This window comes from Nicotiana tomentosiformis, chromosome 7 (genome assembly GCF_000390325.3).
Source record: "Nicotiana tomentosiformis chromosome 7, ASM39032v3, whole genome shotgun sequence".
Classification (NCBI taxonomy): domain Eukaryota; kingdom Viridiplantae; phylum Streptophyta; class Magnoliopsida; order Solanales; family Solanaceae; genus Nicotiana; species Nicotiana tomentosiformis.
The window spans coordinates 41,237,202-41,251,825 of record NC_090818.1 but is presented as its reverse complement, the minus strand read 5'-3'; the positions used below and the strand labels follow the sequence as shown (position 1 = coordinate 41,251,825).

General features: G+C 40.4%; 1 long non-coding RNA gene and 1 pseudogene across 1 annotated transcript; one reads left to right on the top strand and one right to left on the bottom strand.

The window, feature by feature from the left end:
• The first annotated feature begins 9,431 nt into the window (after window positions 1-9,431).
• Window positions 9,432-9,871, top strand: LOC104087194 (large ribosomal subunit protein eL33y-like; annotated as a pseudogene).
• A 1,289-nt stretch (window positions 9,872-11,160) lies between these two features.
• Window positions 11,161-13,894, bottom strand: LOC104087188 (uncharacterized). Its single transcript, XR_684238.4, has 2 exons — window positions 13,784-13,894; window positions 11,161-11,622 (listed from the first exon to the last, which is right to left on the bottom strand). It is a non-coding gene; the product is annotated as an uncharacterized lncRNA (long non-coding RNA).
• Between the last annotated feature and the right edge of the window lie 730 nt (window positions 13,895-14,624).

Below are 14,624 nucleotides of genomic sequence, written 5' to 3'. Positions count from 1 at the left end.
CGCGAACCTTCCTGTCTGAATAACTCTTCTGTCTGAACTGGGCTGTGCGAAGTCTATCCTGAATCACCTTCACTTTTTCCAAGGCATCCTGAACCAAGTCCGTACCCAATAATTTGGCCTCACCGTGTTCGAACCAACCCACTGGGGACCGACACCGCCTACCATACAGAGCCTCATACGGTGCCATCTGAATGATGGACTGATAACTGTTATTGTAAGCAAACTCCACAAGTGGCAAGAACTGGTCCCAAGCACTCCTAAAATCTATCACACACGCACGGAGCATATCCTCTAATATCTAAATAGTGCGCTCGGACTGCCCGTCCGTCTGAGGGTGAAATGTTGTGCTCAACTCAACCCTAGTACCCAATCCATGTTGTACAGCTCTCTAGAACCGTGATGTAAACTGCGTACCTTGGTCAGAGATAATAGATACTGGTACGCCATGAAGCCTGACGAATCTCACGGATGTAGATTCGAGCTAGCTGCTCGGAAGAATAGGTAGTCATCACAGGAATGAAATGAGCCGACTTGGTCAACCTATCCACAATCACCCAAACTGCATCAAACCTCCGCTGAGTCCGTGGGAGTCCAACAACTAAATGCATAGTGATCCGCTCCCATTTCCACTCCGGAGTCTCTAACTTCTGAAGCAATCCACCTGGTCGCTGATGCTCATATTTTATCTGCTGGCAATTCAGACATCGAGCCACATACTCTACTATGTTTTTCTTCATTCTCCTCCGCCAGTAATGCTGTTTCAAGTCCTGATACATCTTTGCGACACCTGGATGAATAGAGTACCGTGAACTGTGAGCCTCCTGGAGAATCAACTCATGCAAACCATCCACATTGGACACACATAGCCTACCTTGAATCCTCAATGCACCATCATCTCCAATAGTGACCTCCTTAGCATCACCATGCTGGACCGTGTCCTTCAGTACAAGCAGATGGGGGTCATCATACTGACGCTCCCTGATATGATCATAAAGGGAAGACCGAGAGACCACACAAGCCAATACTCGATTCGGCTCAAAAATATCCAATCTCACAAACTTGCTGGCTAAGGCCTGAACATCCAATGCCAATGGCCTCTCTCCTGGTGGTAGATATGCTAAACTCCCCAAACTCTCTGCCCGGTGACTCAAAGCATCATCCACCACATTGGCCTTCCCAGGGTGGTACAAAATAGTGATATCATAATCCTTAAGTAGCTCCAACCACCTCCGCTGACGTAAGTTAAGATCTTTCTGCTTAAACAGATACTTCAAACTCTGATGATCGATGTAAATCTCACAAGGAACACCGTACAAATAATGCCGCCATATCTTCGAGGCATGAACAATAGCTGTTAACTCAAGGTCGTGGACAGATTAGTTCTTTTCGTGCACCTTCAGCTGTCTGGATGTGTAGGCAATCACCCTACCGTCCTGCATCAATACCGCACCGAGACCAATCCGCAATGCATCACAATATACAGTATAAGACCCCGAACCTGTAGGTAATACCAATATTGGGACTGTAGTCAAAGCTGTCTTGAGCTTCTGAAAGCTCTCCTCACATTCCTCTGTCCACCTGAACGGAGAACCCTTTTGGGGTCAGCTTGGTCATAGGTGCTGCAATAGATGAGAATTCCTTTACAAAGCGACGGTAATACCCCGCCAAACCAAGAAAACTCCGGATCTCTGTAGCTGAGGATGGTCTGGGCCAACTCTGCACTGCTTCAATCTTTTGTGGATCCACCTGGATCCCCTCACTCGATACTATATGACCCAAGAATGCCATTGAGTCTAGCCAAAACTCACACTTTAAAAATTTTGCATATAACTTCTTTTCTCTCAAGGTCTGAAGTGCAGTCCTCAGGTGCTGCTCATGATCCTCCCGACTTCGGGAGTATACCAGAATATCGTCAATAAACACAATGACGAATGAGTCAAGATAGGGCCAGAACACATTGTGCATCAAGTGCATAAAAGTTGTTGGGGCATTGGTCAGCCCAAAAGACATCACAAGAAACTCATAGTGACCATATCTGGTCCTAAAAGCAGTTTTCGGGATATCCGGCTCCCGAATATTCAACTGATGATAACTTGAACATAAGTCAATCTTGGAAAATACTCTGGCACCTTGTAACTGATCAAATAAGTCATCAATACGAGGCAATGGATACCTGTTCTTCACTGTGACTTTGTTTAATTAGTGGTAATCAATACACATCCGCATAGAACCATCCTTCTTCTTCACAAATAAGACAGGAGCACCCCAAGGTGACACACTGGGCCGAATGAAGCCTTTATCAAGCAATTCTTGTAACTGCTTTTTCAACTCCTTCAATTCAGGAGGAGCCATACGATATGGAGGAATAGAGATGGGCTGAGTGCCCGGCAACAAATCAATGCCAAAATCAATATCTCTGTCGGGCGGCATGCTCGGAAGAACAGCTGGAAACACATCTGGAAAGTCCCTCACTACTAAAACCGACTCAACTATAGGGGTATCAATACTGACATCTCTCACATAAGCTAGCACCCCTTCTCAACCATTCGTTGAGCTTTAAGAAAAGAAATAACTCTGCTGGGAGTATACTCTAAGGTACCTCTCCACTCTAATCGCGGTAAACCTGGCATAGCCAGCGTCACGGTTTTAGCGTGACAATTAAGAATAGCTTAATGGGGAGACAACCAGTCCATACCCAAAATAATATCAAAGTCCACTATGCTGAGCAATAGTAAATCAGATCTGGTCTCAAAACCACTAAGAGCAATCAAACACGACCAATACACGCGGTCCACAACAAGAGAATATCCCACAGGAGTAGATACATAAATAGGGGAACTCAAAGAATCCCGAGATACGCCCAAATACGGAGCAAAATAAGAGGACACATAAGAATATGTAGAGCCTGGGTCAAATAATACCGACGCATCTCTATGACAGACCGGAACAATACCTGTAATGACAGAATCAGAAGCAACTGCCTCTGTACGAGCAGGAAGTGCATAATATCTGGCCTGGCCTCCCCCTCTAGGGCGACCTCTACCTCTCCGACCTCCACCGCGAGCTAGTTGAGCAGGTGGGGTGGCAGCTGGTGCTATAATCATAGCCTGAGGACCCGGTGGAGCACGTTGTGGCTAAAATCCTAATCCTGGGGCAATCCCTCACCATGTGGCGAGTGTCGCCATACTCAAAACAAGCTCTAGGAGGGCGTGGCTGCTGTGACTGGATCAGGCCAGGTCTGCTGGACTGGCCGCTAGGAACACCCCGTGCAGGAGGCACACTAGATATTGGCAGTGCATAATAAGGCTCCTGGGGTCTAGAAGGAGCTGGAACACCGCTGGAGGCTGGAAGAGCTGAATGAATGGGGCGGCTCATATAACCCCTACCATGGCGAGCTGCTAGGGCACGAGCTCCAGAATAATAACCAGCCTCTCGAGACTTCTTGGCCTCCCTCTCCTCTCTATCCCAGGCAAATATTCCCTCGAATCTCCTGGCAATACCCACAACCTGCTGATAAGAAATATCCATCTCCAATTCCCTGGCCATACTACTCCGGATGCTAGGATGGAGACCCTCAATAAACCGTCGAACCCTCTCTCGAACTGTGGCAACTAAGGTCGGTGCATGTCGGGCCAAATCATTGAAGCAAACTGCATACTCTAACACAGTCATAGCACCCTGGCGCAGGTACTCAAACTCCACGCGACATGAGTCCTTGAGGCTCTGAGGGACATACTCTCTCAAAAACATGTCCGAGAACTGAGTCCATGTAAGTAAAGGTGCCTCAGCCGGACTACTCAACTCATAAGCACGCCACCACTGATAGGCTGCTCCTCTAAGCTGGAATGTAGTAAAAGAAACCCCGCTCGTCTCTTCTACGCCCATAATACGGAGAATACGATGACACTCCTCCAGAAAACCCTGAGCATCATCTGTACCCAATCCGCTGAAAGTAGGTGGGTGGTACTTCTTGTACCTCTTTCTCCGCCTCAGAATATGCTGCCCTAACCTCGGGCTGAGCTAGAGCTACCGGCTGCATTGGTACAATCTCTGGAATCCGGTCGACCTGAACCCGCTGCTCTGGAGTACCGGCGATGGGAGTCTGTGCTCCTCCCCCGTCCTGAGATGTGGCAGGAGCAAGTGGAATCAATCCATCCTGAGCTAAGGTGCTGAACATGCTCAGAAACTGGGCTAGAGTCACCTGGAGGGCTGGTGCAGCAATAGGTATCTCAAGTGTCTGCCCTCCAGCTTGAGCTACTGGGGGCTCCTCTGTAGCAGCTCGTGCGGGTGCTCTGGCTGCACCACGTAGACGTCCTCGGCCTCGGCCTCTCGTGGCTCTAGCAGGGGGCGCGGGTGCATGTTCATTAGATCCGCTTGTACGTGTCCTCACCATCTGTGAGAGAATAGAATACAGAAATTTAGAATCTCTGAAGTCAACAATTTTTGCACGACAAGGAATCAAAGTAGTGAAATTTTCCTAAGAGTTCCATAGCCTCCCGAAGATAAGTACAGACGTCTCCGTACCGATCCGCGAGACTCAAATAAACCGGTTTGTGACTCACGACACCTACGAACCTAGAGCTCTAATACCAACTTGTCACAACCCAGTTTTCCCTCCGTGTGACGTCATGACGGCACCTAGTTTTTACAACTAGGTAAGCCTAATTTTTTGCGTAATAATGAAATAAAAATATAGATTTAACCAACTATTCAAAAATACACAACAAATTCCAAAACCCGGAACATCGTGAATCACAAACTACAGAAGAAAAAATTTAGTGTCCCTATATATCAGAATCTAACAAGGAAAAATACATAAGATAATGGACATGAGAAAGAGTAGAAGGGGACTCTGAGGTCTGCGGATGCGGCAGATATATCTTGAAGTCTCCAAAGCTGTCCCGGCTCACTGATAGTACGGCTGATAAGGTGCACCTGGATCTGCACACGAAAAACATGTGTAGAAAGTAGCATGAGTACACCACAATCGGTACCCAGTAAGTGTCAGGCCTAACCTCAGTCGAGTAGTGACAAGGTCAGGTCAAGGCCCTACTGGTAGATATATAATAAAACAATATAAAGTGTAATGCCGCAATAAAATAAAGGCTGAAATTTAACAACAATGAAATCATAGAAGGTAACAGCTTAGTACACAGAAACACAACAGGGGATCTCCCGGGATACCGTCTCGTAGTCCCAAACGTAAATGTGCAGGAAGATCTCCTGGAATACCGTTCCGTAGACCCAAAGTAAATGTGCAGGGGGATCTACCGGAATACCGTTCCGTAGTCCCAAAGTAAATATGCAAGACAGGGGGATCTCCCGGAATACCGTTCTGTAGTCCCAAAGTAAATATGCAGTACAGGAGGATCTCCCGGAATACCGTTCCGTAGTCCCAAAGTAAATATGCATCGCGAATGATAGAAATAACACTGCATCACGAAGTTCTTACAATTTAGACTAAGTACCAGTCAGGAAAAAAGCAGAAAATTCACTAAGCATGTTGCACATAATTCACATAAACAATTAAGACAAGTAGACATGTTGTATTAGACTAAACATGATAGCTACACATATTGGAATAACTCAATTAAGAATGAAAATAGATTAGTACTCACTAAAATGGTATAACTCAAAATAACAGGAAAACATGTTGCTACTCAATAAGAAAATCGGGTTTTACCACAACTAGCCTGTGTACGTACTCGTCACCTCACGTACACGGCGCTCACATATCACAATAGTTCCAAATCTTAAGGGGATTTCCCCCACACAAAGTTTGGCAAGCCACTTACCTCGAACCAAGCTCAATCAATCGGTCACAATGCCTTTCTCACGAATATCCGGCTCCGAATGGACCAAATCTAGCCAAAAGCAATTACATATCATAAATAAAACAATAATATACTCATCTAATTAACGAAATCAACATTTTAACGAAAATTCTGAAATTAACTCAAAAATCGCGTGTGGGACCCATGTCTCGGAATCGGGTAAACGTCATAAAATAAGAAAGCCCGTTCACTCACGAGTCTAACCATATCAAATTTACTAAAATCCGACACCAAATGGTCCTCCAAATCCACAAATCAAACTTCCAAATCCCTAGCCTCCAATTCCCAATTTTCACCTTAAATACATACTAACTAGGTGGAAAAATACATGGGGAAGCAAGATTATTGATCAAAAATAAGCACAAGGGACTTACCTCAAGAAATCTCTCGAAAATGCTCTCAAAAATCGCCCTAAATCGAGTTGCAAAGTCCAAAAATAAAGAAAACCGCGAAGCCCTTTGGTTTTAACCACTGCCCAGGTATTTTCGCACATGCGGAGCCTGGGCTCGCACCTGCGGGTGCGCTTGTGCAGCAAAATGTGTGCATCTGCGCAAATCACTTACCACATCTGCCTTCGCACCTGCGATGAAAGGGCCGCACCTGCGCGTGCGCGCATGCGGAAATCCCTTCCGCTTCTGCGGACATTGCGCACTTGCGATGACCCTGACGCATCTGCGAGCATCGTAGATGCGGAATTCACCTCGCACCTGCGACCCCTGGCACTCCTCCACTTTTCCGCTTCTGCGCTTTCCTCTCCGCACGTGCGATCACGCACCTGCGGTCTCTCCACCGCAGGTGCGAAAATGACAGATGCCTGAAGACTTCAGCAGCAACTCAAATCTAACTTTTGATCCGTTAAGCACTTGAAACTCACCCGAGGCCCCCCGGGACTTCAACCAAACATACCAACCAATCCTAAAACACCATACGAACTTAGTCGAGCCCACATATCACATCAACTAACGCTAAAATCACGAATCACCCTCCAATTCAAACTTAAAGAACTTGAAACTTCAAATTCCTACAACAAATGCCGAAACCTATCAAACCACGTCCGAATGTCCCCAAATTTTGCACACAAGTCATATTCAACATTATGGACCTACTCCAACTTTCGGAATCAGAATTCAACCCCGATATCAAAATTTTCACTACCGGTTCAAAACTCCAAAAATTTGATTTTCGCCAATTCAAGCCTAAATAAGCTACGGACCTCCAAAATACAATCTGGACACGCCCCTGAGTCCAAAATCACCTAACGGAGCTAACGGAACCGACGGAATTCCATTCCGAAACCGTCTTCACACAGTTCCGACTACGGTCCAAATTCTAAGACTTAAGCTCTCATTTAGGGACTAAGTGTCCCAAAACACTCCAAAACTCAAAACCAATCATCCCGGCAAGTCACAATAGCAGAAATAGATATGGAGAAAGCAGTTAATAGGGGTTCGGGGCTCTAACTCTCAAAACGACCGACCGGGTCGTTACAGATTGCGAGTCAGATTGGTGACAAAGACATTCCAATAGAACCATCCCCTAGAAGAGTTCTCCTACATCGATCTTTGGCTTAGGAAGACCAGTTCACCCAATATCTTCAAACGTTTAACCTGTCTACAGAAATATTTTGGCTTTTCTTTTTTATCTTTGGGTTGTTTAGGGGAGGGAGCAGGGGCACAATATTGAAGGGAGATTTTACAGTTTAACCAATGAGCTGTGATCATCAAGATCTAATGGACAGAGTAGTACAATTGTCCCAGCTGAAGAATAAAACAACGGTTGTCCGCATATGTGATCTCACCTTGTTTCAATGTATACTCCATCATATATAATTTTTCTTGATTAAGTCAAGTAGACAACACGTATATGAAGCTTAATCAAATTTCAGACAATTAAGATATCCGAGTTGATCATATATATCTATTTGTAGTCCGTGTGACATGCTTGCATTTGCACAGGTGTTCATCATTGTAAAAGAGAGCTCAAAGAGGAATGCAATTCAAAAACAGAAGCCGTCAACAAAAACAGGCCAGGATAATTTGGCTGGCTCAAATTTAGTTGGTGAAGAAAAATATCAAACTAGGATCATACAAATTATCATCCCCCAATCTAATAGGATCCTCTCCCTATTCAGCCTTTGCTTGCAGCTTCCAAATATCAAAACAAAGAAAGAGAAATGAAAATAACTGCTGAAAGTATGAATTTAAGTAATCATATCATGCGTGTAGCCCGTTGACTATGTGAGACTTAATAAAATTAGAGAAGAACCAGAGTAGCAGAAGCAGGTTCAAGAATCACCTAAAGCCATCAACCTTGCAAAAGGAACACTGAAGTTGCACGAAAATAGCTACTGCAAATACACTTACTGAGCCACAAGTCAGAGCTAGAGATAAAAAGGTGGGGGTACGTGGTAGATTGAAGGGGCTGGGTCAGAGGCAGATGTAGCCTAAGATCTATTGGTTCAATTTAACTATAACTTTCCGTGCGAATTATAGATTTAACTAGTTCAGTGCAAGTTTGAACCTATTAAATTTAAATCTTGGATACGCTCCTGGGCGAGATTCAGACGCTTAGCAGTTTGAGAAAAAAGAAAGATTGGTGTTTACCGGAGTATTAGACGATGTGGAAGAAAGGCATATTACATTCCATGCAGTGGCGTACGCAGAACTTTTACAAAATTGCACAGGTTGTCTCCCTAAGGGACTGGTCTTTAAATATTTATCTCGTTTATTACTTTGTTGCGAAAATAAGCTTCTTCTTCACTAAGAACACTATAGTTCTTCAATAGTAGAAGTTTGAAATTCTTGTTTGAGGTTAAAAACTGAAAGTTAATGATTGATTGTTGTTAAAATCGTCTGAATGTTGATAATTGCTGCTTAAATTTTTAGTTCAAATACTAATTTAGTGATTTGTTTTAAAATTTGTTTTAAAAATCTCAGTACTTCATTCTTGTCCTTCGAAAATGTTGAAGAAACGAAGAGGATCTTACTGATTTGGTGTTATTTGACTAACTTGGTGACTGGGGATCGTTTGTGTTGGTATTTTTAGTTTTTATTTCAAATTTGAGATCATAGTAGATTTGGAGTGATTTTATCGAAATTGAAATTGTAAATTTTAAGATAACACGAAATTATTTCAATCTGGTAGAGTTCAGTGAACAATTGAACAAGCACAAAATCACGCCAACCAAATAGAGTTTTGTGAACAATTTGACAAGTAGGTCGAATGCAGATAACATAAAGTTATGCCAATATGATAGAGCTTGGTGAACGATTAAACAATCACAAAGTCATACCAATCGAATAAAGCTAGTGAACAATTAACCATATAGATGGAGTAAAGCATAAAATCTACCAATCTAGTATAGAATCCATGACAAGCAATAAATATACGGAAAAGGGTCAAATATATTCATGTACTATTCGAAATAGTTTAAATATACCCTCTGTTTGAGTATCTGGTCAGTTATATCCCTACCGTTATACTTTTGCACTAATTTGCCCCTAATTTTGACGAAGAGACAAGTGGCAACCAAAAAATCAAATAACCCACCCCAATTTTAAAATATCCGATTCACTTTACAAACCCACCCATTAACTTGAACCATACCCGACCCATTCCCCTTAATTTGGTTTCTTCTTTGCAGGCATTTTCGAAAATCGTCACAGCCCCAAAACAGTTGAATCGAAGATGGTGAAAGGATGCCAAGGAGAACGGATCAGACTATACGTTAGGCGAACTTTTCTTGGATACAAAAGGTCGAAATCACACCAGTATCCAAACACTTCGTTGATTAAGATCTGAGAAGTGAACACTAAGAAAGAAGTAAAATGTCACCTCGAGAAGCGAATGGCAAACATATACAGTGCATTTGGGGTAAAATATGTAGGCTTCATGGAAACAGTGGCGTCTTTAGAGCCAACTTCAAGTCCAATTTGTCTTTCATGTCCATGAGTGATTGGGAGCTCAAGTTAGGGGTTTTATGTATGCAAGCAACATAAATGTGGCGCATAGAGAAATTTTAATTGCTTGATTATTGAACCCCTTGGGCTGTTGATTTGCATCCAAAATTTGAAGACGTGATTGGCAATATGGAAATTACACTTGAACTTGAAAAATCATTTGGGTTTGAAAATGGAATTGTCTGCTTGAGCTACAATTTGGTTACTGTACTGATAAATTTGAAAGCAGCTAGATTTGATAATTGAGAAAAGAAATTTTGGGTCTTAAAATTTCGAGTTCTATCACGATAGCTCCTGAGATTTGAACCGGTGGAAGGAACTAGTTTGGGAGATTAATTAATTTGTGACTGAAAGTAGTTGGGTTTTAACATTGATTTGGAGTGTAGAAGAGAGAGAAGGATGTAAAGAAAAAAAGGAAAGAAAATGAAAAGAAAAATAAAGAGAATTTAGAGGGGAATGGGTCGGGCATGGTTCAAGTTAAGGGGTGGGTTTGTAAAGTGAATCGGATATTTTAAAATTGGGGGTGGGTTATTTGATTTTTAGGTTGTCACGTGTCTCTCCGTCAAAATTAGGGGCAAATTAGTGCAAAAGTATAACGGTAGGGATATAGCTGACCAGATACTCAAACGGAGGATATATTTAAACTATTTTGAATAGTACAGGGATATATTTGACCATATTCCGATAAATATATGTGGTCCGGAGGTTATTTTTAAATACATTTTAAAATGAAAATACTATTTTAAGAGCAGCCACTTAAAGGGCCATTGCTACCAATCACCCCAGAATTTTTCTTAAGGAGTATCACATATTTTTGATAAGTAAAGAAAAAAAGTGAACAAGTAATTAAAAATGACATCATATTTAAAAAGCACACAATTCAAATAAATACTAAAACTCTAATTTCTATTTTATGTATTTTCTGTACTATAAATGTCTTTTCTGGATGTCCTCTATTATATATTGTTAGTTTTAACTAAAATATGGTTAGATTATGTGGTCTTATAGCTCTTCAATTTTGTTAGAGGTCAGTGGATCAAGCCTCAGCCCTCACTAACACACATTTTATTTTGATAGTCAAAATGATAAAAACGTAAATCTACCGCCAACAGTAATTAACTCTCGCTCTTAATAGGAGCTTAGAAGCACTTAACCACTGGATCACTAGGCCTTTTTGCTTAAGTGGTGTCATTTACTTCTTTTTATACAAATAAGTTAAATTTAATATCGGTACAGAGCTTCAACATCTTTCTTAGCCTGCATTTCTTCCATTTTAGCGACATGCTGATAGTTTGAAGCATAGAACTGTACGAGGTCCACTTTTCACATTCTCTTCACAGAAGTAACGGAAACCAAATCATTTGCACTTTTTCCTGTCCCAGAAAGCAATTTATTTATTAAAAAAAAAATATGCCGTCCTGCTTTATTCTGAAAATGCGGAAAAAATGTTTTGTATAAATAATCTGTAAGAATTTAGCTAATTAATCTATGCAATACCAACATAAACCGGACATTCTACATAACTATATCAGCTTTCTTCTCTTTTGGAAAATTAGTTCTATAACCAATTTCAGACATTGAAGCCTTCAGCTCGTAGGCATTTACGATGAGCCTCAATCCATTTCTCACAAGCGGATTCACCATGTTCCACAATGCATTCATCCCTCAGTTTCTTCGTCTCTGGGCAAGCACAGCAAATCTTCTTCTTTGGCTTTGAATCTGCAGGGACTGTAGAGGGAGCTGCCTTTTCATCTTTTGGAAGTTGCGACAAAGATATGGCCATTGAAGTGCTCTCTATTGGTAGTCCGCCCATTCTTCCAAAAACAAAACTGCAAGAGTTAGGAAACAAAAGATTGATGATGGCTATCCGATTAGCATTCTAATCTAGACTCATAAATCAACCAAGAACAAAATATATACAAAAATCAAAGGATATTAATAGAACAAGCCTTCCAAAAGACAAAAGCCCCATCAAAGGTAACTATCTTTTCTTTTATAAGTAAAGAGAAATTTTAAAGATGGTAAACTCCCAACGAGCCAATGCTACAAAAAGAAATTACAAATTGTGCAACTCCCGTATCGTGTATAACATTGAATGTACATTGTTTACAAGGGACAAGATGCACCAAGAAGCTAGTAAAGCAATACATGTGTTTAAGGCCAAGTATATTTGTCCTTTTGCCAACAAAATTTCTACTGTTTCTTTCAAGTCAAAGAGTCCACCATATGACTTGTGGTATGGTGTTACAAGTCTTCAGGGACTTCTTGTTTAGTCCCTTTCTTTTCCGGCAATGCAGTTACAAAGGTAACTGTCTAAAGTACTGATAACCTTTAATATTATAACTTTGTCAATCAAAGAAGCTGCACAGACCAAAATGTTACCCTACCAATTATCATTTCAAATTGAATTTTCCACTATCACACTTTAAACTGATCAAACTTCGAGCGACTCGTGATCAATTGAGAATAAAAAGTGCTGATGACCGATTTCAAATATCTAACCACCATGGCACCACCCATAAGAAGACATGTACGAGAGGAGAATACAAAGCCGTTACAAGAATTTTACCATCTTCTGAAAATTTTCTTCTCTTTTTAATTACCACAAAGGGAGAGCTTTAGAGTCTAGAATACCTCTGCAATATCTTACTGCATTTCGCTCATCCTTTACTAATAAAAAGGAAAAGGAAAAACACATAGTACTATTTATTTATTAGATCAAGAGGAAAATTACATACGATGTTATCTCCACATAATACACCCAGCCCTAGTTATGATTTTACTCTTTTGCATTCCAGCAATCATAACTAGAGAAAATTTCTTAGTATCAACAGGCGCTCTAGTAGTTTCAAGCAATTTCAATATAAAAGGCTCTCATATGACAGAATTTCTTATTTATACCCCCACCTTATTTGACACCCTTCCCCAGCTAATATCTTTAGAACGAAAGACAAAGACACTTATCTATGTCTGTAAGTATCTTTTAATCCTTTTACACGTGAAGTGTGCCAAAGATTATTATCATAGAAGTAGCTCCCCTCCCCATAGCCAAAAGAACTTAATTCTAATAAGACCAAGATTTTTGGCAAATAAACAAGTATATCAACTTACGTTTGAGGGTGCGGGGTAACAAGGGATAGCCTTGTGTTTAGCACCCTCTAGATCGGACCATGAGGTCGGGGTTCAAGACACTAAGGGATCAAAGTCGTTAAAGCTGCTGCTGGGTTCCCAAGTAGGGTGCGGTTTGGGGGTGGGAGTTATCATATCAAATAACTAATAAATAACACACAAAAAACACTAGGTGATTTTTTCACATTCGTCTAAGCCTTGGGAGACAGAGTAATCCGATACCTATGCTGGTGGGTGGTGGCAGGTAACTGGTGAAATGGTCAAGGTGGCATAAGCTGGCCTAAATACCACAATCATTCTTTTGAAAAAAGGGAACACAAGCTAAATTATTCTATGTAAGATATGAAAAACTAGCTACGAATGCAATGCAAATTCCACATGTGTCACTTCTCTAGTCAATTAAGTAATTATCATTAACCAAAGCAAACAGGTAAAAAGCCCATAAGTGCATGCATGACAAATTATTAAAATAAACAAAGCTGTTTTAATACGAAACAAGCACCTTTAATTGCAGAAAATGATCTGAATTCATAAATTCTGAAAACTTCAATTGTCACAAAGTACCTCAGATCAGAATTCAGAACATAAGAAACAAAAAAGAACCAATAAGAAAATATTTTACGATTGGAATTTTATAAGTCGTGAAGCTCAAATAAACATCTAAATTTAAGTTCTTTCATCTCAGCAGAGTTGGGTAAAATACACAAAACCCTAATATCAAAATCGGCGGGGGTTTACACGTGTGACCTACTAAAATTTCATTTTTTTTTTTTTTAAAAAAAAAACAACATGGAAAAGAAGAATAATTACAAAATTTAATCGCCAAAATACAGCAAAAATTTCAGATTTCAAAGTACATACCTATGACTCCTTTGTTCTCGTCAGCAAGACAGGGTTTTTGGGAGGTTTATGTGGACAAATTCCTGGTTACGTTTTACAACAGTAGCTGCTTTTATTCACCTCGACTTTCTATGAAATGTCAAAGCAGCCCCTAAAGGTTCAAAATAGACGATTTGCCCCCTACTTCACACTTTTTATTTATTGATTTTTTATTTTATTTTGTTTTGGTTTTTTGGTGTCGTGAACAAGGGTGTTCATGGTTCGGTTTGGATCGGTTTTTCCCTAAAAAGAAACCAAACTAAGTAAGTGGGTTCTTCAAATATTAGAACCAAACCAATTAAGTCGGTTTTTTATCGATTCGATTTTTATCGGTTTTTGTCGGTTTTTCGGTTATTTATCGATTTTTTTCTTAGTTATGAGACATACACTACCAAACACATATTCCGGCGAGTACATTTTCAACGTAACACTATCAAACCAATTATTTTTTGAGAAATCTATCATTTACCAAGATATATTGATAATAATTGAATCAAATAGTGATGAATAATTTAATTACCAATCAAACTAGAATATAAAAACAAAGAATTAGATTATTATAATAGCAACGAACTAGACTAAAAATATAAATGACTAATATGTACCATAAAATTTTAGAAACTTTATATAAAAATATACATATATATTGGTGTAATAATAAATTTAAATAGCTACTTTTATAGTCGGTTTGGTTCGGATTTTTTCGGTTATTTTTTAATTAAAACCAAAACCAAACCAAATTTGATCGATTTTTTAAAAATTAAAAACCAAACTCAAACCAAATCTAAAAAGTATCGATTTTTTTTGGTCGATTTGGTTCGGT